Below are 23,901 nucleotides of genomic sequence, written 5' to 3'. Positions count from 1 at the left end.
GCTGCTTGCAGTATTTTCTCCTTGATCTGGGAGCTCTGCAATTTGGCGACAATATTCCTGGGAGATTTCTTTTTGGGATCTATTTGACGAGGCGATCGATGGATTCTTTCAATTTCTATTTTGCTCTGTGGCTCTAGAATATCAGGGCAGTTCTCCTTGATAATTTCTTGAAAGATGATATCTAGGCTCTTTTTGATCATGGCTTTCAGGTAGTCCAATAATTTTTAAATTAAATCTCTCCTGGATCTATTTTCCAGGTCAGTGGTTTTTCCAATGAGATATTTCACATTATCTTCCATTTTTTCATTCCTTTGGTTCTGTTTTATAATATCTTGATTTCTCATAAAATCACTAGCTTCCACTTGCTCCAATCTAATTTTTAAAGTAGTATTTTCTTCAGTGGTCTTTTGGACCTCCTTTTCCATTTGGGTAATTCTGCCTTTCAAGGCATTCTTCTCCTCATTGGCTTTTTGGAGCTCTTTTGCCATTTGAGTTAGTCTGTTTTTTAAGGTGTCGTTTTCTTCAGTGTATTTTTCGGTATTTTTTTGGGTCTCCTTTAGCAAGTCATTGACTTGTTTTTCATGGTTTTCTCGCATCCTTCTCATTTCTCTTCCCAATTTTTCCTCTACTTCTCTAACTTGCTTTTCCAAATCCTTTTTGAGCTCTTCCATGGCCTGGGACCAGTTCATATTTTTCTTGGAGGCTTTTGGTGTAGGCTCTTGCACTTTATTGACTTCTTTAGACTGTATGTTTTGGTCTTCTTTGTCAGCAAAGAAAGAATGCAAAGTCTGAGACTGAATCTTGGTGCGTTTTTGCTGCCTGGCCATATTCCCAGCCAACTAACTTGACCCTTGAGTTTTTCAGCAGGGTATGACTGCTTGTAGACTAGAGAGTTCTATGTTCCACGTTTGTGGGGGAGGTGCCAGCTCTGCCACACCAGCACTGCTCCTTCCCCAACCCCCAACCCGGACTGGGCTTAGATCTTCAGCAGGCTGTGCACTCCTGCTCTGATCCGCCACTTAATTCCTCCCACCAGGTGGGCCTGGAGCCGGAAGTAACAATAGCTGTAGCTGCCCCACCTCCGCTGCCCCTGGGGCTGGAAGCTGAACCGTGAACTCCTTCTACTCCTGCAGCTTTTCCCACTAACCTTCTTCGCAGTCTTTGGTGTTTGTGGATTAAGGAGTCTGGTAACTGCTGCAGCTCACTGATTCAGGGCGCTAGGGCCCCCTCCGCTTGGCTTCTGGTCTGGATGGTCCAAGCCATTCAGGCTGGATTCTGCTCCACTCCGTTCCCAGCTCCCAGCTCCCACCTCCCAGCTCCGTGTGGGATAGACCTCACCCAGAGACCATCCAGGCTGTCCTGGGCTGGAGCCCTGCTTCCCTCTGCTGTTTTGTGGGTTCTGCCATTCTAGAATTGGTTCAGAGCCATTTTTATAGGTTTTTGGAGGGACTAAGTACAGAGCTCACACTAGTTCCTGCTTACCAGCTGCCATCTTGGCTCCGCCCTGTGGTTCATTTTTAAAAAAAGAATAATGTAGCTCACCTCTTTAAACTGTGCTCGTATTTTTACCATTAGTCATATTTCATCATCTCTTTTCCAGAGTATCATTTGCTAAGCTCCAGTCTCTTATTTAAAATCTGTGTATGCCCTTATTTTTTTAATGTGTTCCTTCAGTGTAGCAAATTTTGTTTTTTCTTATTTAAACCATTATTAAGATAGTAATTATTATTATGTACTTTCCTCTACTTAAATATTTTATATTGATTTTTCTCCCTTCTCTTTTAAATCTGTATGTGATCTCTGCATTTACTTTTTTTTTACCCATGTTTTTTTTTTAATTACAGAGGCTTCCCTTCCTCCTTTCTTTCCTTGCTTCCTCTATGCCTCCCTCTATTTCTCACTTTCTTTTTTTTCTTTCTCATTTCTCATTTTTCTCATTTGTTTGTGAATCTCTTTTTTTCTTCTGAGGAATATTTCTTATCCTCTGACTTGTGAGTTGGCCTTTTAGGACTCTTTTGCTTCCCTTATTTGCCTTATGATAAGAAGCATAGTACCAGATTTTGCTGATGATTTTCCTCAATCTCTGGCCCCTCCCCATACATAGTTGGGGCCTTATTGCTAAACCCTCTCTGTTGGCCTTCTGTTAAAGTGTTATTGGATCTGGTGACTATACTTTCTGTTCCCCTCCTAACCACAACTTCTCTATTTCTGCTGTCCCAACCACCAGATTCAGATAATTTTAGACTTCACTTTAGGTTGGGCAGTGGAGGGTGTTTGATTAGATTTTTTTGGACCATATTAAAGACTCCATTGGACCAACTGAAGCTGGATTTCAAATTTACCCCTTCAGTCCACAGGGATTGGATCTGTTGCTGGTTCTCCCACTCAGTTATTTACCTTCCTCAACAGGGTTAGGTGAGTATGTTGCTCCTGGAGGGAGGGTACAAACAGTAAGACTAGCTAAATGCCAAAATATTGAAAAAATAGGTGGTTCTGGGTTGCCCCTGTTACTATGTTGTCATTTAATGCCTTTCCCCTTCAAATTCCCTGATGATACATAATGATATGCAGGGAATCTCTTGAAGACTATACTAGCAGATCATAACTTCCAGCAAGTTCTATCATCTTGGAGAGGTTTTGTGTATGGTTTCTGTGAGATGTACTCAGTGAGCAAAATTTGGGGTATTTATTTAGTACACTTTGGCTTCCAAGAGGTTGCCAGGATGTCTAGTGCATACTGGCAATATGAATCACTGGGTGAAAAGAGGACTGGCCCTAACACATTTGGGTGTGGCTGAAGCCTTACTAACAGTTAGTGATGGAAGCGTTCAGGCAAAAACCAAACCAAACCAACACAAACCTATAAACTAAAACCGAAAGAAACCAAATAACTACCCAGTCTTTTTAATATTAGTCTTTTATTTTTAAATAATATTTTATTTTTCCCCAATTACATGCAAAATCTTTTTTTAAACATTGGTTGTTTTTTTATGTTCTGAGTCCCAAATTCTATCCTCCCCTTCCCCTGTCTCCCCCCTCTTTGAGATAGTAAGCAATCTTATATAAGGTATACATGTGCAATCATGTAAAACATTTCCATTTTAAACACTAGTCCTTTAAGTGATATACTCAGTTCCTTAATATTTAAAACTGTTTGCAAACATAAATATTCATAGTTAGAAATTTTCCTCTGAGGAGTTATTAGCTGCATTCCATGAATTTTTGTGGTGAATGGTTAATATGGTATTTAATTATTTGTTCTTTCTGCATGTTTGTATAATTCATCAGTGAGGATGTCATTTGCTAGTCTTTCTTTTGAGGATGTAGTCAGACCTGTTCTTTTCATTCTTTATGGATTCCTCACACATCTCCCTCTTTAGAAACTACACACATTGCTCATCTAGGCTCTCAGGGTCTGCTCTGTTTGGAAGCATGGCTCTCGACTGTCCAGATTAGTTTTGTTTTCATCTGGATCTCATTTGTTTTGAGCTTGATCTCATTTCTGCTGCTTGTGTGTCCTCTGCTGGAACTTGCTTCCTCCTTCAATTATTGCCCATTTTTATGAGTGCATTTCTGGAGACTGTCTCTGATCAATTGTCCCTTGAACACTTTTTATTTCTAGTTTTGTTTATTCTGAACTTAGACATCAGAGAGAGAGAGAGAAAGAGAGAGAGAGAGAGAGAGAGACAGAGAGAGAGAGAGAGAGGGAGGGAGAGAGGGAGAGAGGAAGAAAGAGGGAGGGAGGGAGGGAGAGAGAGAGAGAGAGAGAGAGAGAGAGAGAGAGAGAGAGAGAGAGAGAGAGAGAGGGAGGGAGGGAGGGAGGGAGGGAGGGAGGGAGGGAGGGAGGGAGAGAGAGAGAGAGAGAGAGAGAGAGAGAGAGAGAGAGAGAGAGAGAGAGAAGGAGGGAGGGAGGGAGAGAGAAAGAGAGAGAGAGAATATTGTCATACACACAGCAGGTTATTTCCTTCTATACAAAGTCATGCATTTCCCACCATTTTTAAAAGTACATAAAACATTCACACTTTTCAAAATTGGTTACTTTCAAAATTCTCCTACTTCTATATGATTCCTTCTGAACATTCTTCTTTCTTTTTTTATTTATACTTGATCTTAGGGGCAATGAGTCAACAGAATTTATCACATAATGAAACTACATAGTCAGAACTGTTTCTAAGGAAAACCACTTTGTCTCCTGTGTGGAGAACAGATTGGAAAGAGGAAAGACTTTAGGCAGTGAGGCCATTGAAATAACAGTGGAGAGAGGTGATGAGTGCCTGAACTAAGGTAGTAGTCATGTAAACAGTAAGAAAGGGGAAGATGTAAGAGATGCGTAGAAGTGGAAATGACTAGATTTGTTAATTGATTGCACATGGAGTGTGCAGAAAAGTAAGGGATGAAGAATAATTGAGATTTCAAGGTTAGGAGACCAGAAGGACAGTGATGTCTTCTATAGAAATATGGGAATTCAGAAGAGGCATACATTTGGGGATGGGAGTAGGGGAGAGAAGATAACCTCTGATTTGGACTTTTTTAAAACACAAATTTATTACTTCTTTATTTTTAAATTTTGAGTTCCATATTCTCTCTGTCCCTCCTTTCTCTCCCCCACTCCTTAGAAGGCAAGCACTATGATATTATGCATTTAAAATCATGCAAAACACATTTCCATATAAGCCATATTTCAAAAATGGCAAGAAAAATAAAATGAGAAAATGATATTCAATTTGCACTCAGCATTCACCAGTTCTCTTTCAGGAGGTAGATAGCATTTTTTTCATTATGAGCCCTTTGGAATAGTCTCAGATCATTGTATTGATCAGCGTAGCCAAATCTTTCACACTCGATCATCATTACATCATTGCTGTTTCTGTGCACAATGATTTTCCCATTCTTCTCACTTCATTTGTATCCATTCATATAGGTCTTGCCATGTTTTTCTGAAACTATCCCCCTTGTCATTTCTTATAGCACAATAGTGCTCCATCACAATCATATGCCACAATTTGTTCAGCCATTCCCCATTTGATGAGCATTTTCTTGATTTCCAAATCTTTGCCAAAACAAAAAGAACTGCTATAAGTATTTTTATACATATAGATCCATTTCCTTTTGCTTTGATCTCTGAGATACAGACCTAATAGTGACATTGGTTGGTGAAAGTGTATGCGTAGTTTTAGAGGTCTTTGGGCATAGTTCCAAATTGTTCTCCAGAATGGTGGAACCAGTTCACTACCCCACTAGTACTTCATTAGCATATCTATTTTCCCTCCTCTCTTTCAGCATTTGTCATTTTTGATAGGTGTGAGGCAGTACCTCTCCTGCTTGGGGAATTCTGTACCTTTCTAAGGGCAGATGTCCCTGTTCACTGGGATATGCTCAGCTTCCCCAATCAGAAAAGCTAATTCGATACTGAAGAAAGAGGCCGAGGACTCCATTATGATTAAATATAGAGTTTAATAAATGGTTTTAATAATCATAATTTGTTACTTACAATAGAAGCCAGTCTTGGGAGGCTGCCAGATGAAAACAGTTCCAATAATGGATCAATCCCCTCAAGACCCCAGAAAAGTCCAGTGGTAATTACAGAAATAAAACAAAGCAAATGGAGCTATAAAGCATATCACTACTGATTGGTGAATGTTTGGGGTTTCTGCTTAGTAATGAGCTCATTTCCAAGCTTGAGCTTTAAGCCAATGTTGCCAATTGGGTAAAATGTCCAATCACAAGTTTTTGTATTGATCATGTACCGATCACACATGGGTCACTGTCTTCATGTTTTGACAGTTAACTAACATATTGTCTAAGTTATGACTCAGCGTTTGAATTATGATTTTCAACAAGTTACCATATCTGGGCTTCCATCTTTCACAAAGTTTAAGTTACATCTTTCATTTCTTACTGTGTTTTAAGGCTTTTTCCCAATTGAGACCCCACAAGAGATTTAGAACATTATTCATATAACTATAGATAGCTTTGATTTCTTCTTCTGAAAACTGCCTGTTTATATCCTTTGACCATTTGTCAACTGGGGAGAAAGCATTTATTTTTACAAATTTGATTCAGTTCTATACTCAATATACATTTGAGAAATGAGGCTTTTTGTGAAAGAAACTTGTAAAAATTTTTGGTATCATTTCATTGCCTATAGTACCTTTGAGCATAATTATCTTGTTATCTCTTTTAATCAGATCCCTTTTTGCTTATGCTTTGTTTGAGATTATGATTGTTACCCCTACCCTCCCTGCTTTTAATTTCACCTGAAGCACATTAGATGCTGCTCCAGCTCTTTATTTTGAAACTCCATGTGTGTTTTGCTGTTTCAAGTGTGTCACTTATAAACAACATATTGTTGGATTCTACTTTCTCAACCATTTTGCTATTTGCTTCTGTTTTATGGGTGAGCTCATCACATTTACATTCTCTGTTATGATTACTATGTATGTTCCTCCAACTCATTGTTTTGGTTTCTTCCTCTTTCTCTTTCTGTCCTGTTCCTCCTCAGAAGTCTATTTTGCTTCTAACCACAGCCTCCCTTAATCTACCCTCTCTTTTATCATATCTAACCCCCTCTTTCTTTTATCCTCTCCCCCTCCTATTTCCCTCTGGGTAAGTTACAGTTTTATACACAATTAAAGGTGCATATATTTTCTTCCCTCCCTGAACCAATTCTAATGAGAATGAGGTTCAAGAATTGACCCTCTCCCTCCTTTTACCCTTCATGTACTTATGTACTTCTTTTGTTTTTTAAAATTGATTTTATTTTTTTTGCAAGGTAATCAGAGTTAAGTAACTTGGTCAAGGTCACACAGCAAGTAGGTGTCAAGTATCTGAAGTCTGATTTGTATTCAGGTCCTCCTGACTCCAGGGCTGGTGCTTTGTTCATTGTACCTCCTAGCTACTCCATTGTGCCTCTTTCACATGAAAAAATTTTTCCTGTCTTCTACCTCACCCTTCCCTCTTCTCCCACTTCACCCCTCTTTCTCACTCCCTCATTTTTCTTTGGAGATCATTCTAACAGAATTGACTCATACCCATGATCTCTATCTATGTAAACTCCTTTTAACTGCCTAATAATGATTAAGTTCTTAGAGTTATATGTATCATCTCCCCTTGCAGGACAGTAAATAGTTTAACTTTATTGAGTGCCTTCTGATTACTCTTTTATGCTTACCTTTCTATGCTTCTCTTGTCTACCGTTTGAATGTCAACTTTTCTATTCAGTTCTGGCCTTTTTTTATTGAGGAATGCTTAAAAGTCCTCTATTTCATTAAATATCTTTTTTTCCCCAGGAGGATGATATTCACTTTTTCTGGGTAGATTATTCTTGGCTATAATCCTAGCTCCTTTGCCTTCCAGAATATCATAGTCCAAATGATATTCACTTTTTCTGGATAGATTATTCTTGGCTATAATCCTAGCTCCTTTGCCTTCCAGAATATCATAGTCCAAAGTTTTCACTCCTTTAACATGGAAATCACTAAATCTTTTCTCATCTTGACTATGCCTCCACAATATTTGAATTGTTTCTTTCTGGCTGCTTGACCTAGAAGCTCTGGAATTTAGTAACAATATTCCTGGGAGTTTTCCTTTTGGGATCTCTCTTAGAAGGTGATCAGTGAATTCTTTCAATTTCTATTTTATTCTTTGGATCCAAGATACCAAGGCAGTTTCCCAGGATAAGTTCTTGAAATATGATGTCCAGGTTCTTTTTATTTTTGGAAAAAATCATGGCTTTCAGGTAGTCCAATAATTCTTAAATTATCTTTCCTTAATCCATTTTCCAGGTCAGTTGTTTTTCTGATTAGATATTTCATATTATCTTCTGTTTTTTTTTTCACTAAAACTTTTGACTTTGTTTTATTGTTTCTATTTGTCTCATGGAGTCATTAGTTTCCACTTGCCCAAATCTATTTTTTTTCAGTGAATTTTTGTACATCTTCTTCCATTTAGCCAATTTTGGTTTTTGAAATATTGTTTTCTTCAGTATTTTTTGTGTGTCTTTTATGAAGCAATTTTTAAACTCTTTTCATGATTTTCTTGCATCATTCTTCTTAATTTTCCCAATTCTTCCTCTACCACTCTTATCTCTTTTTTTAACTCTTTCAGGAAGTCTTGTTGGATTTGGAGCCAATTAGCATTTTTCTTTGAGGGCTTTTTTCACATTTAGCTGTTTTCATATTGTTGTCTTCTTCTGAGTTTATGTCTTGGTCTTCTCTGCCTTTGTAGTAGCTTTTTATGGTCACAGGCCCACTAAGCTCCACCTGATACGGTTGCTAGGCTCCTAGTTTCATCTTAGAACCAAAAGTCCATTTCTTCTATACTCTCGGGGTTGAATCTATAGGCAAAATCCAGAATTTCCTTTTCTAGTGACTAACTTGCAAGGGTATTGCCTAGTGTAGAATTTTTTTTTCAATACCTGTGTCTGTTGGCCCTTTTTTCTGATGACTATATACCTTTAACCATCTCTTGGGGCATGACTGCTCAGAAGCCAACAACTGCACCTCAGGCAGGAAAGTGAGAGCCTGCTAATACTTCTCTATTTCTTCACTCTCATCCTCTGTCCTTTCTCCAACATACCACATGATCTGGTTTATTAGTGGAGCACTAGGGCTATCCATGTGGAATTTCTTACTCTTACCACATGAGAAGCCCATCTTCTCTTTCTGTCATTCAGTTCTGTAATGTTCTGTAATATACTGCTGTTCTTCTTTGGTGTTCCTCATTGATTATGTCTAATAGCCTGTTCACACCCATAAGGTACTTTTCTATTGCTACTTGTGTGATGCAAAGTGGCTAACACAATAATTTCTAATATTTATTTCATACTGGATGGAACCAAGTACACAGAATTTGGATGTTTTTGAAATTGACTTAAATACAAAGCACTCTGCTGTGGAAAAGGGGGCAATAAATGGGGAGGAGTCTGAAAAGGACATGTATAAGAGCTAGAAATTGAGCTAAGCCTTGAAAGAAGCAAGAGATTACAATAATAATTATGATAAAAATAGCTAGAACTTATATGGAGCATTCAGGTTTGCACAGCGCTTTATATGTTAGCTCATAATCCTGTGAAGTTGGTGGTATTATTATCCTAATTTTGCAGATAAGGTCATTGAAGTCCAGAGACTTATCCAGGGTCACACAGCTAGTAAGCATCCGAGGTAATACTTGAACTAAGTCTGCATGAACAAAGTCCAATGTTTTATCCAGTGCCCCAGAAAAGTGCTCTAAGAAGTAAAAGTGAGGAGAGAATGTATCACAGGCATGGGGAATAGTCTCTGCAATGGCATGAGATGGCATGGCATATAGGAGGAATACCAAATAGATTAATTTGGCAGTAATGTAGAACATTTGAGGGTGTGAAATTGGTACAGATTTAGAGGCTGGAGGCCAATTATGAAGGACTTTAAATGGTCTAGAAAGGTCTTCCAGGTTAGAGTTGCATAGATACAGGTTTGTTCAACTAATGAATCTGCCTTATGCAATTGTATAACATTTACGGTTTAGAGAATGACTGCTATGGGTCTTCTAACACTGACCAGATAAAATGAATTAATATAAATACTTTTACTTATGTTACATCACAATTATTTTACTTTTAAAATGTTTTTATCAAAAATAGTCAAAGAGTCTGGCGAAGTCCATCACAATCAAATATAATGTCTGGTTTTGAGATGACCGGTGGACCTACACAAATGAGAGTGATCATGTTGCCAGTAGTCTTTATTAGCACAATGTTTACAATTCTTTAGCTGTACAATATCCATTTTCATCAGATAGTTTCCATGACTTTCTCATCATCCTATAGATGGGCAATGAACAACCAAGAAATGAATCTGGATTTTCTGTTGCCCAGCTCAGCATTCCTCCCTCCCTACTGCCACCCACCATAGCTGTCTCCTAATAGAAATCTTTGTCTTCATTTCAACACTTGCTTGGAAGGAAATTGTGTTTGTGATCATTTGGAGGTGAGACTGAGAATGCTGAAAAGGACCATTATAATGATATGGAATGTTTTTCAGGATGTCGCTAAGAAAGAGTTCCTGATAATTGCCTATTCCCTTCCCCAAACCTAATTATTTTTACTGTGCATGCCCTCAGAACATATAGAACTTATAGCATCCAAGGTTCAAAGACTTGGAACTGGAAGGGACCTTAGATGCCATTTAGTTCAACTTAATAATGGGACAGATGGAGAAACTGGGTCTTAGAGATTAAGTGACTTGAGCAACGTCAAATCAGATGGTAGGCAGCAGATGCATGATTTGCATATATATTCTCTGATGTCAAACCAGCATTTTTGCCCATTGTATCATACGACCTCACTACATCATCAATTTAGAATAAACATTTATTCCTACATTCTTTGGTAATACTTTTAAAATTTTTGTTCGATATATGTTCTACCCTCCCCTACCCCCTAGACAATTGAACTTCCTGTGAAGACAAAACAGCATAATGATTCCCTTACCACTGTTGGACTGTGTTTTGATTTTTGTATTTGTCACTACTGTAATTTTGTGATACCATATAATCATAAGCCAATTTTAAAGTGAAAGCCTCTAGGAAGAAAAGGATAATCAGACATATGTTGTCTCCATTATGTGGGGACAGTGAAATAGCTAAGAAAAATAGCACTTAGGAACACCTTAATACCTGAACTTGGTGGGAAGACTATGAAAAGATGCCATCTTTGGAAAAAAAAAAGAGGTAAGCACTGGTTGTTTTGCTAGTAGAGAGCAATAATGCTCTGGCCCTCTCCAGAAGCATCATCATTGGCTTAGAAATGTCAGGCCTCAACACTTCTTATATAAAAATGGGTGGTATGTACCCCAGGAAGCCATGCTAATCTAGTACTGGAGTCAAGATAATTTAGGACACAATCTTCATCTTTTATAAGGCATCAGTCCTGTGATTTTTAGGTTTGCTTTATTTTACAATTTACCTCTAGTTACAAGCCAAGACTTTTACAAAAAATTAGAAGGCTTTATTCAGGTCTACTATGGGAAAGAATGGACTGTATCAGTCAGCCAACAAGCATTTATTAAGTTCTTACTGTATGACAGGTATCATGCAAAGCACTGGGAATAGAAAGGAAGGCAGATAGGCAGGATTCCTATCCCCAAAGAGCTCACGTTCCCATGAAAGAGGCAACACAAAAATAAGTATGTTCATTCAGAATAAGTCCAGCATCAATGGAAGGCATTCTCAGAGGTAGAGTACTAGAAGTGGCATATTGGGTGTGAGAAGGAGAGGACAATTAAAGGCCTCTTGCAGAAGGTGGGGTTTGAAAAAAATCTTGAAGGAGGTCAGGGAAAGCAGCAGGTGGAGATGAATATGAAAAGCAGCGATATGCTCATTAAATTTGGAATAGTGGATTACCACCCCTGGGAAGGACCATTAACAACACTAATTAAAAGATCATCATCCAAAGAGATCTAGGCACCTTGGAACACAAGTCCAAGAAATTTGAAGAGAATATGGAAAGAAATATGAATCCAACAGTTGGATTCAAAACATCAGGTACAAAAGTTAAGAAAGAAGGACAGTTCATGGGGGAAAGTCCTGCTGGTATTTCGTTTTTGTGACACAATAGACAACAGGTTTTCATATCCATTTCTATGTTGAGAGATATCAGATAATCAATGAATTTTAGAGTTGGAAGAGGCTTCTGGATGAACTAGTCTGATTCAGACCACCAAAGAAGGTCTGAATTTAATATATATAATAAATGGTCATCTAGTCCTTGCTTGAAGATCTCCAGTTGGAACTAAACCAGTATTTTCTGAGGCAGCCCATTTGACTTTTAGACAACTCTAATTGTGGCTGACATTGAGCTTGAATCTGCTTATTTTCAACTTCTGTCCACTTCTATTTATTCTTCCCTTTGGATCCAAACAAAGTTTAATCCTTCTTTTATCTTACGAAACTTGAAATACTTGAGCACAGCTGTCATGTCTCCCCTAACCAAGGGGATGGACTAGATCGCCCTTTCTGAGGTCCCATTATGTTCTATATTTTTGACCCCATGACCCATCTGTCCTCCGTCCAATGTGATAAGAACTCATCATCCTTCACAACCATGGTTGCCCTGCTCTGGATGTTCTCCATCTCGTTATCATATTGCCTAAGCTAGTGAATCCAGAATTGAATATCATATTCCAGATATGGTCTACCTAGAACATTTATATTATGTCTTGGTTTCAGGAGAATTGGATTTGGTGGTGGAATCCAACGAATTGTCCAACAAGGCCCCTTGGCATCAGTAGGCAGAAAGGGCCTAGCTTTTAAGCACCTCTGGAACATATGCCATCACAATTAAGAGAGAAAAGAAAAGACATCCTGAAGTAAAAAGGGGTCTGTAGTCTCGTTTTAAGTAATGCCCTCTTTCTGCTTTGGAGTAGCTTCTTTATAATTTCGTCTACCTTTTCCCAGTAATTCTCCATACGCTGCTTCATATGATGCTTTGTCTGCAGGGTGATCAAACTGATGGTCAACTGGCCAAATGGAGAGACAGGGATGACAGGAGATAGTAACATAATGCCTTGGGAGTCACATAGCAAATGGGTTGGGAGGGCAAGTGGATATTTTATTTCCTCTTGCTCATGTTCTTTCTCCTTCTCTTTACTAAACCTCTATAGGAGAGACAGCTCACTCTGATGGGAACTTTCCAACTGTTGCTGCTGGGACTTTGTGTGACTATGTTCTCGGTCACTGAAGGGATTCCTCCTGGTTTCACTCCAGCTCAGTGGTTCAATGAGCAGCATGTGCAGTATCCCAAGACTAGGGCCCCCAGTGACAATGTATATTGCAACAATGAGATGAGACGACTCAATCAGCATCTCCCTGTTTGTAAAGCCTTCAATAGCTTCCTGCACTACCCACTTAACAATGTCATCATGGTTTGTTCCGGGTCCAACATCACCTGTAAGAATGGAGTGGATAAGAACTGCTATAATAGTACTACAGCTGTTCCCATCACAGACTGTCAATTGACTGGTGGTGCTCATCCCAACTGCCGTTACCGTGGAGGACCTAAACAGGCATACTTTGTTGTTGCCTGTAATCCCCCCAAGCCAGCAGACCACAGTGGAAGAAGATTGCTTCCTGTGCATTTGGATAGCACTTAGGGGCAATACCCCATACTTGTATCTCCTTGATTTCTAATCTTTCAGTGTTTTGCCCTTTCATTTCAAGATGCACTATGGAAATCTGCTCTCTTGCTTTTTTTTCCTGCACAAATCTCAGTAATCCTATCTTCCCCACGAGTTTATCAGGAATTCTTGTGGAAAAGGTTTTTATGGGGCTGAGCTTACCTTTCTGGGAGGTTTTATCTTTAGCCTGATGCTTATAGATGACATTGACCTCTCTTATTCTCCACCCCAGCAGTGATGTGGAATGGAATACTCTATCTGTCTCACTCCTCACTATTTCTTCACCTTTCCCATCTTACTTAACACTTTAGATCCAAATAGAGGGAAAAGGAGGAGGTAGATAAATATGCTTTTATTCTAGCTTCTTGCCATCTCTTCACTCTGCTGCTTCCACTCTTTTTTCATTCTTCAACAATATCTTTTTCCACCTCTGGGTATTCTGATTCTGGGTACCACTCCCCCATATTTTCTGTATTATGGTTTTCCCTCTTTGAAATGTAAGCTCCTTGAGAGCAGGGATTATCTTCTTTGCTTATACTTTTATCCTCAGTGACTGGTACCTAGGAATCGCTCAATAATTGCTTTTCTAAACCTGGAAAGAGTTATATGGACTGATGCAGAGTGAAGGAAACAGAACCAAGAGAACATTGTACACAGTAACAGCCATACTGTATGCTGAGCAACAGTGAATAACTTTTCTCTGTAACACAATGGTCCAAGACAATCTCAAAGGACTCATGATGAAAAATGTTATCTACCACCATAGAAAGAACTGATGGCAACTGAATACAGAAGCATACTATTTATCTTCTTCCTTCTTTCCTTCCTTCCTTCCTCCCTCGCTTCCTTCCTTCCTTCCTTCTTTCTTTCCTTCTTCAAGTTTCCTTCTACAAAATGACTAACATAGAAATATGTTATTTGTTTTTACATCTAGTTTGGGAAAAAATGAAATATTTTAAAATTGCTTTTCTAACTGCCCATCTACTTATCAATCTATTTATAATCTATGTTAAATCTATCTATCAATCTATGTAGAATCTACCTAGCTATCTAATCCTGAGAATAGAAGAAATAATGTTGGGAAGAGAATTTATAATTTTCAAATTAATCAATATGTATAATGAATACAATACTGATATAGTATTCTCAAAAGCTGCCTGTCTGGCTTGGGAGTCAGAGCTCACAATGCAGCTTAAACTGATTAATGCAAACTCCAACAACACTCACAATCACTGGATCTTAAGTGAAGTGAATCAAAGATTGTAGAACCTGTTCCCATCACAGAACTCTGGTTCTGTACTCTGGGAGAAGTGGTCCTGACTCCCAAACACTTGACTCCATTGTGGGATTGATAGGTTTCTTGTGGGAAACCACTAAAAGATTGTTTATAGTCCACCTTCCCTCCTCCTTTCCCACTTGTGATTTCAGTATATAACCTGTGCTTTTAGTTCAGCTAAGAGAACATTCTTCATTCTGAAACTGATTAATTAAACTACTTGATTACTGTCAATCCTATCTCTAGGCCTGCTTTGCATAACTGGGAGTGTTCTCAGGTTAGAAACAGGCTCAGTAGAAATCATCTTAACAGTGTTTTTGCTGATTAATATACCACAGGTGAAAGTGAGAAGGAGGCTTACCCTCTATGAGCTGTACTGCAAAGGCTGGACTGAGCCAGATGTGTTGTGCTGGTTTCAGTAAAGACCTTTTTGCATACAACTGTGGGGAATCTTCTTTCATAAGCAAAGGGATGACTTGAACTATGATTTCTTTAGCATAGGGAACTAATTCCTAATTGAGGGAATTCCCTCTACCAGTGAAGGGACTCCCTCTACCTCACCTTCTCTGCAATTTATAGGCTTACAGAGTTGCCTAGATCACTAAGAAGTTAAGTGACTTCCCCAGGGCCTCATAGTCATTGTGTGTCAGAGATTGAACTTGATTCCAGGTCTTCATAGTTTCCACACTAGTTTTCTAACCACTGCACCAATTTTGTTACTAATTATTGCAAAAAGGTCTAAAAGAGAAAAGAAGCTGGGGCATTGGTGCTATAGTAAGGAGGAAAGGGGCCTGCATAAGGTGGGAGTCAGGGATAAGGAGCAGGAAATCTATAACTTTTCTTTCCAATTAATTGGGGGTTTTCCCAAAAGGAGGTGTTAATAGAGGCGTGACCCTGAAACCAAGGTGAGAGGAATTGGTGACAAGCATTATGGCCCTAGAATCCAGACAACATGGCATCATGGAAGGGCTACTTGTTAGATGGGAGGGATAATTTAGAGGAGTAAATGACTCCACTATTTGGAGACAAAATGTTTAGAAAACTGAGACCACCCAAAAATATGCTAATACAATACCTCAGTTGGAAGAATGAGAAGGAGTTGCTTTCATCAAGCAAACACTCAGCCAGTAAGTACTTACTAAGAACCTATGTACCACCTCATGCTAAGTGTTAGGAACACAATTACAAAAGTGCAGTCTTGTAGTGTATCTGGGGAAGGCAGCACATTTATCTATAGATCTATTTTGAGTGTGATTGCAGAGAAAGGAGATCACTATATTTTTCCCTTTCTGGACCTGACAAATACCGTTTTAGAATAAGCCTCCCATTCAAGTGCAGATGTATCTTATCTTCTTTTATCCTAGTTTTACTGAAAAGCTAATCAGAAGACAAAAGTAGTTCACCCTGCCTCTGGCCTTGAGGCTAATGGCATACTAGGAGAGTAGAAAGTCACAACCAACTGCCTCTAAGACCAATACTTGACCTGCATGACTACACGTTTTCTGTTTACTAAGTAACTGTGGGAAATGGCTTGTATTCAGAAGCACATGTGTCCTATAGACATACTTTCCTCTATGTATCAATGAATGATTTTCCCTGTAACAAAGTAGATAAAAAAAACTTTTCTACCTTGCATTCTAAATCGAAAGAAAAATGGCATAGCAAGGCTGTCCTCCACATGAGAAATGGGTGTTTTGTGTGGTTTGAAAGGAGGCAGATATCTCTAAAACCTTCCACATCCCCCCCACCCCCTTTTGCCTTCTCCAAGGGAGACTTTGTTTCCTGCTAGGAAGGCAAGCAGAAAGTTGGGGTTCTCCTTCAGAGAGTATGGGTATGGGGCTAGAATTATATCTATCTGCTCCTTGTTGGAGTAGAGGTCTAAGGGATATGATTTTCAGGTTGAAGCTAAACTTCTTTCTTAATGGGGAAAGGAAGACCCAAGCTTTGAATCCAAGACATCATTTCCTCCCCCTCCCCAAATATCACAATGAGCACACATAGTAAGTGGCAAAGAAAGCTATTTCTCCAAGGAGATTGCTAAACTGAAATCAGACTAAGTACACACTGGAGAATGTAATCTAGACAATACAGAGTGATGGTGCTCCCTCATTGGGAACGAGGTAAGTCAGTTCAACCAAAAGAGAAAGAGTCTCAGATTTTATCCAAAGGTAAATTTCCTAATGTCTCTATTGTAGCAAGCTAAGTATAGGAAATTGATGAAAACTGCCAGTTCTTATGCTGGCTTCTTTGCAGAGTTGTATCCTGCCAGGAGGTTGGATTGGCACTAACCTTTTCTCTCAAAGCTGGAAACCAGAGGCACCTGAAGCAACTGCCACTCTCAAGAGATAGAAAAGAGATCTGAAGAGAGTTAAGAGCCAGAAGAGAATGAAAGGAGTTGTTAGAAATACCCTTGGCACAGAGATTTAGGTCTCAAGGACAATTTATTATTATTGAAGAATCCAAGGGAGTTAGGCTGACATTCCTGGGCAGGAGTGGACCCAGCCCTTCTTCAGGAAGAGGGAGTACTGCCTACAAAAATGAGATCATATTTATAGTGTTAGACCACTGCAGATTGATGCAGCATCATCTCAGTAAGTCCCTTCAGAGAAGAGATTGGTCTGCTCCTTTCTGGGTTACAATCTTCCCTATATGCCCCTCACATGCAATTCCTGGGTATGTTCCCCCCACCCCCAACATATGTCCCATGTTCAAAATGGCAGACCACTCCTCCCTGTGGGTGTGTGAGGTAATATTCAATTAGCCAATTGAGCATGCATAATACCAATTTGACCCTGCTCTCTGCTCAACCCTGACTGTTATCTGACTGGTTTAAGCCAGTTTTCCTAACATCCTGGTTTGGTTGTTTTTCGGAAAACCATTAGCCCTTCTCTAATTGGCTGGGTCCACCCAGCTTAGTTAATTTTTATTCCCTTCTTTGTTCAAGCTGACACTTCCTTAATTATTCTGTGGAAACTTAACTTTTTCTATCTTTTACTAATCTCTTAGTGTGAAGAGATTTGGAGAGACTGGAGCTCTTCTTCTTCCTGCTCTCTTTTTCATATCTCTTCTTCTTCTCACAGACCACCCCCTTCCCACCATGCAAGTACAGGGCATTGATTTCTACCAATAAGAAGAGCATCCTATACCATTGAGCTTTGGTCCTGGGGTTACTTTTCTGCCCTGATTTAAACTCTTTGCAGTGCCTTGCAAAGATCACCTGGGAGAATTCCAAAACCTGTAACTATAGAGTATAAACAGAAGCATCAGCACTTTAAAACAACAAGGGTGATTTTCTTGGCATCTTGTGTAATCAACTTAAAAACTATGAAAACTAAACTAAATAAATGAACTTTAGCAGAACATAGCATTGTAAACTTTGCAATAAGCAAACCATAACCTAGTTGGATACAATGGTGACAACATGCCTAATGACATACAGAATATATCATATGCACATTTCAAAAGTACATGCATGTCCATAGTACAAAGCAGTTAAGCAAAAGGAGTAAACTTGGCCCACAAAGCAAAGCTAGCCAGCTGCAACAATACCACCCTCTATTGGCCTATATATAAAATACAAGTTAATTGCTAGCAGTGATGTGTATGCAGAACAACAAACAGGCATTAATATGGCAGAAACAATACACAAAATACAGTGAAAGAAGCAACAGCAAAACAAAAAAATAAGCATAATCATCCTGCAGTAATTCACGTATACAGCAGCAATAGGCAATTGTATTTGTTGTTCTTGTCATTGTTGTTCAGTCATTTCAGATGTGTCTGTCCCTTCCGGAATGTTTGATTGAATTCACTGGAATCTATCCTGGAGTTTTCTTCCTTGGAAATTTATTTATGGCTTGTTCCCAGTATTACATTGGTGTGAAAACATTCATTTATTTCATTTAAATTGATGGCCTTATTGGCATATAGATGGGCAAAATAATTTCTAACAATATATTTCTTGTTCATTTGTTGTGAATTCTCCTTTCATATTTCTTTGATTTTGTTTTTTAAATCCAACCCTAGTTTTATTAACTAAGTGTTTCTTTCCAATTTTGCTAATTTCTTCTATAGCTTTCAGGATTTATATTTTGGCATTTAATTTGGAATTTAAAATTTTGTTGGCTTGCTAGCATTTTTAGTTACCTTCCCAGTTCACTGATATGTTCCTTTTCTTTTTTGTTAGAAGTGTTTGGAGATATAAATCTTCTCCTTAGGACTATGTTAGCTGTATCACAAAGATTTTGGAATATTGTCCCATTGTTGTCATCTTCAAATGAAATTTTCATTTCTATTATTTATTCTTTGACATAATAATTATTTGGGATTAAGTTATTTATTCTCTAGCAGCTTTTAATATTTAAATATTTTTTCAGTGACCCTTCAATATCATTTTAATTATATTGTGATAAAAAGGATATGTATAGTGGTTCTCTTTTTATACATTTGTTTGTGAGTCGTTTTTTTAATAACCTAAGACATGATCAATGTTCATAAAAGTGCCATGCACAGTGGAAAAGATGTATATTTCTTTTTATCTGTTGAGTAATCACCAGACATCAATCATATCTATTTTCCCCTCTGGGAAACCCAAAATTTCAATTCTAGTGAAAATCAGCCATCTGTCCGTCAATCCATAAACATTCAATAAATGTCTACTAGTAATACAAAAATGGCAAAAGACAGTCCCTGCTCTCAAAAGTCCCACAGTCCAACGGGCAGGAGAACAAGCAAACAATGATATACAATCAAGATAGATATAGGATGAATTTAAAATAATAAACAAAGGGAAAGAACTAGAATTAAGGAGGAGCAGGAAAGACTTTCTACAGAAAGCGAGATTTTAGCTGGAACTTGAAGCCAGAAAACTCATTATAATCAATATTATTTAGGTTTTTAGTGCAGTTGTTTGAACTCCAGACACTTAGAATGTAAATGAGGTCAAGAAATTATCATTTGAAAAAGATGAAGTTGATCTAGACAAGTCCTCAGAAGTCTCAACTGATTTCTAAATCAATTTAGTTAAAGAAAACATATTTATTCTTCAAATTCAAATTAACTTCTGTTCTGGACCAGGCCAGCCTGCCTTAGTGTGGTCCAGGAACCCCTTTGAACCTGTTGGGGTACAGTCTCTGGGACCCCCCTTGTACTGTCCTTGAATCTTCCCACTAGATCTGGCATTGTCCTGAGGCCATAAGCCTTTCATTATCTAGGCCCAAATCTTTACCTAGCCTAGTACTCTATTATCCAGCTGCTTCCCACCCACGATCCCATCAAAATCCCAAAGATGATGTGTGTAATTCATGAGATCTCTGTATTACAGTAGCTGAAGGGAATATATATATATATATATATATATATATATATATATATATATATAGAGAGAGAGAGAGAGAGAGAGAGAGAGAGAGAGAGAGAGAGAGAGAGAGAGAGGGCACATGGTGAGTTGAATATGAAGGGATGATATCTAAGAAAAACAAAGTAAGAGATGAGAGAGGAAGAAAGGGAGAGATAGAATGGGGTAATTATCTTGCATAAAAGTGGCAAGAAAAATCAGTTCTGTTGGAAGGGAAGAGGGGGCAGGTGTGGGGCAATGAGTGAACCTTGCTCTCATCGGATTTGACCTGAGGAGGGAATACCATACACACTCAACTGGGTATCTTACCACACAGAAAAGAAGGAGGAAGGAGATAAAAAAGGTGGAGGGGATGATAGAAGGGAGGGCAGACAGGGGGAGGAGGTAATCAATAACAAACACTTTTGAAAAGGGACAGGGTCAAGGGAGAAAACTGGATAAAGGGGGATAGGATAGGAAGGAGCAAAGTATTATTAGGCTTTCAGAACATGAGTATTGTGGAAGGGTTTTACATAATGATACACATGTGGCCTATGTCAAATTGCTTGCCTTCTTAGGGAGGGTGGGTGGGGAGGGAAGGGGGAGAGAATTTGGAACTCAAAGTTTTAAAGGAAGATGTTAAAAAAAAAGTTTTTGCATGCAACTAGGCAATAAGATATACATGCCATGGGGCATAAACATCTATCTTGCTGTACAAGAAGGTAAGGGAAAAGGGGTTAGGGGGAAATGGGGTGACAGAAGGGAGGGCTGACTGGGGAATGGGGCAATCAGAATATATGCCCTCTTGGAGTGGGGTGGGGAGGGTAGAATTGGGGAAAAATTTGTAATTCAAACTTGTGAAAATTAATGCTGAAAACAAACAATATTAAATAAATAAATAATGATTTAGATAATCAGGAAAAAAAAAGAGACAGAGTCATGGGAGGGTGTTTACTTTAGATGTGGAGGTCAACTTAGGCAAAACCATGGAAGCAAGCAATGTGAAATCATGTGTGCAGGATACTTACCTAGCCAATCTGACCAGGATGGGGAGTGAATATAGAAGAATGGCAGATTGTTGAGGGCTTTATGGATGATATAGACATAGTAATCTAAAGTATTTTGCTACTGTTTTCTGGGAATTTTTCTTGAAAGTTTTTATTTTAATTTATATTTATTTAAATACTAGCAGCATAATAATAAAATTATCAAAATATTTTCAAAAAAAAGAAAAATAAAACAAAAAAAGAGAATGACAATAACGAGACAACATAGCAAAACCTATGGGATGCAGGAAAAGCACTTTTTAGGGGAAGTTCTATATCTCTAAATGCTTACATGAATAAAATAGATCAGAAGGAGATCAATGAATTGGTTTAGCAACTGAAAAAGCTAGAAAAAGAACAAATTGAAAGTCCCCAATTAAATACAAAATTAGAAATACTGAAAATCAAAGGAACGATTAATAAAATTGAAATCAAGAAAACTATTAAATGAATAAATAAAAGTAAGAGCTGGTTTATGAAAAAACCAAAAAACCTGATAAAGCTTTGGTCAATTTGATATAAAAAAAGAAAGAAGAAAATCAAATTACCAGTATCAAAAATGAAAAGGGTGAATTCACCTCCAATGGATAGGAAATTAAAACAATAATTAGGAATTATTTTGCCCAATAGTATGCCCATAAATTTGACAACTTTAGGCAAAAGGATGAATATTTACAAAAATATAAATTGCCCAAGTTAACAGAAGAGGAAATAAAATACCTAAATAATCCTATCTCAGAAAAAGAAATTGAGCAAGCCATTAATGAACTCCCTAGGAAAAAAATCTTCAAGGCCAGATGGTTTTACATGTGAATTCTATCAAACATTTAAAAAACAATTAATTCCCATACTTTACAGACTATTTGGGAAAACGGGTGAAGAAGGAGTCTTACCAAATTCTTTTTATGATATAAATATGGTACTAATGCCCAAAGCAGGAAGAGAGAAAACAGAGAAAGAAAATTATAGACAAATTTCCCTAATGAATATTGATGGAAAAAATTAAAAAAAATTAGCAAAAAGATTGCAACAGCTTATCTTGAGAATAACACACTATGACCAAGTATGATTTATTCGGAAATGCAAGGCTGGTTCAATATTAGGAAAATCAAGAGCATAATTGACCATATCAACATATTAATAGATACACAAAAACTTTTGACAAAATACAACACCTATTCCTATTAAAAACACTAAAAAGCATAGGAATAAATGGAACCTTCCTTAAAATTATAAATAACATGTACCTAAAAGATCAGCAAGCATTATATGTAATGAGGATAAGCTAGATGCATTCCCAATAAGATTAGGGGTGAAACTAGGATGTCCATTATCACCCCTATTATTCAATTTGGTACTAGAATTGTTAGCTGTAGCAAAAAGAGAACAAAAAAGGAATTGAAGGAATTAGAACAGGCAAAGAGGAAACTAAATTATCACTTTTTGCAGATGATATGATGATTTACTTAGAGAATCCTAGAGAATCATGTAAAAACTAATTGAAATAATAAACAACTTTAGCAAAGTTGTGGGATATAAAATAAACCCACATAAATCCTCGACATTCCTGTACATTACTAACAAAGCCCAACAGCAAGAGATAGAAAGAGAAATTCCATTTAAAGTTATTGTAGACATTATAAAATATTTGGGAGTCTACCTGCCAAGACAAACCCAGGGCCCACATGAACATAATTATGAAACATTTTTCACACAAATAAAGTCAGATCTTAATAAATGGAAAAATATCAATTCCTCATGGTTAGGCCGAGCTAATTTAATAAAAATGACAATTTTACCTAAGTTAATTTACCTCTTCAGTCCCATACCAATCGAACTACCAAAAATTATTTTACAGAGCTGGATAAAATGATAACGAAATTCAACTGGAAGAACAAAAGGTCCAGAATATCAAGGCAATTAATGGAAAGAAATTTTGGGGAAGGCGGCCTAGCCATACCAGATATTAAACTGCACTATAAAGTAACAGTTATCAAAACTACTTGGTACTGACTAAGAAACAGAGTGTGGATCAATGGAATAGGTTAGGTACACAAGACACAGTAGTCAATGACTATGGCAATCTACTTTTTGAGAGAAACCCAAAGAATCCAGCTTCTGGGTTAAGAATTCACTATTTCATAAAAACTGCTGGGAAAATTGGAAAATAGTATGACAGAAACTGGGCATAGACCAATATCTTATACAGTATATGAAAGTAAAGTCAAAATGGGTTCATTATCTAAGAATAAAGGCTGATGCTATAAGCAATTTGGAAGAGCAAGGAATAGTTTACCTCTCAGATTTATGGGAAAGGGAAGAATTCATGACCCAACAAGAGATAGAGAGCATTACAAAATGCAAAATGGATAATTTTGATTATGTTAAATTGAAATGTTTTTGTATAAACAAAACCAATGAAACAAAAATTAGGAGGGAAGCAAAAAATTAGGAGCAAATCTTTACAACCAGTGTCTTTGATAAAGGCCTCATGTCTAAAATATACAGGGAACTGAGCCTAATATATAGGAATACAAATCATTCCCCAGTTGAGAAATGGTCAAATGATATGAACAGGCAGTTTTCAGAGGAAGAAATTAAAGATATCTATAGGCATATGAAAAAATGCTCTAAGTAACTACTGATTAGAGAAATGCAAAACAAAACTCTTAGGTACCACATCTCTCCTGTCAGATAGGCTAACATGACAAAACAGGGAAATGATAAATGCTATAGAGCATGTGAGAAAATTGGAACAGTGTTACATTGTTGGTGGACTTGTGAACGGATCCAGCCATTCTTGAGAGCAATTTAGAACTATGCCCAAAGGGCTAGAAAATGTACATACTTTGACCCAGCAATACTACTTCTAAGACTGTATCCCAAAGAGATCACACAAGTGGGAAAGGGACCTGTGTGTACAAAAAATATTTACAGCAGCTCTTTTTGTGGTAGCAAAGAATTGGAAATCAAGGGGATGCCCATCAGTTGTGGAATGGCTAAACAAGTTGTGGTATATGAACATAAAGGAATAGTATTGTGCAATAACAAATGGGGAAGATACAGACTTCATAATAACCTGGAAAGACC

The 23,901-nt window shown here is 37.7% G+C and overlaps 1 long non-coding RNA gene across 1 annotated transcript; it reads left to right on the top strand.

The window, feature by feature from the left end:
* The first annotated feature begins 2,231 nt into the window (after window positions 1–2,231).
* On the top strand, window positions 2,232–16,112 carry LOC118830302. The gene is made up of 2 exons (XR_005009007.1): window positions 2,232–2,415; window positions 12,642–16,112. It is a non-coding gene; the product is annotated as an uncharacterized LOC118830302 (long non-coding RNA).
* The last annotated feature ends 7,789 nt before the right edge of the window (window positions 16,113–23,901 follow it).

Source organism: Trichosurus vulpecula, chromosome 8 (genome assembly GCF_011100635.1).
Source record: "Trichosurus vulpecula isolate mTriVul1 chromosome 8, mTriVul1.pri, whole genome shotgun sequence".
NCBI classification, from domain to species: domain Eukaryota; kingdom Metazoa; phylum Chordata; class Mammalia; order Diprotodontia; family Phalangeridae; genus Trichosurus; species Trichosurus vulpecula.
Note: the sequence above shows the minus strand (reverse complement) of the source record. Positions and strands in the feature narration are given on the sequence as shown.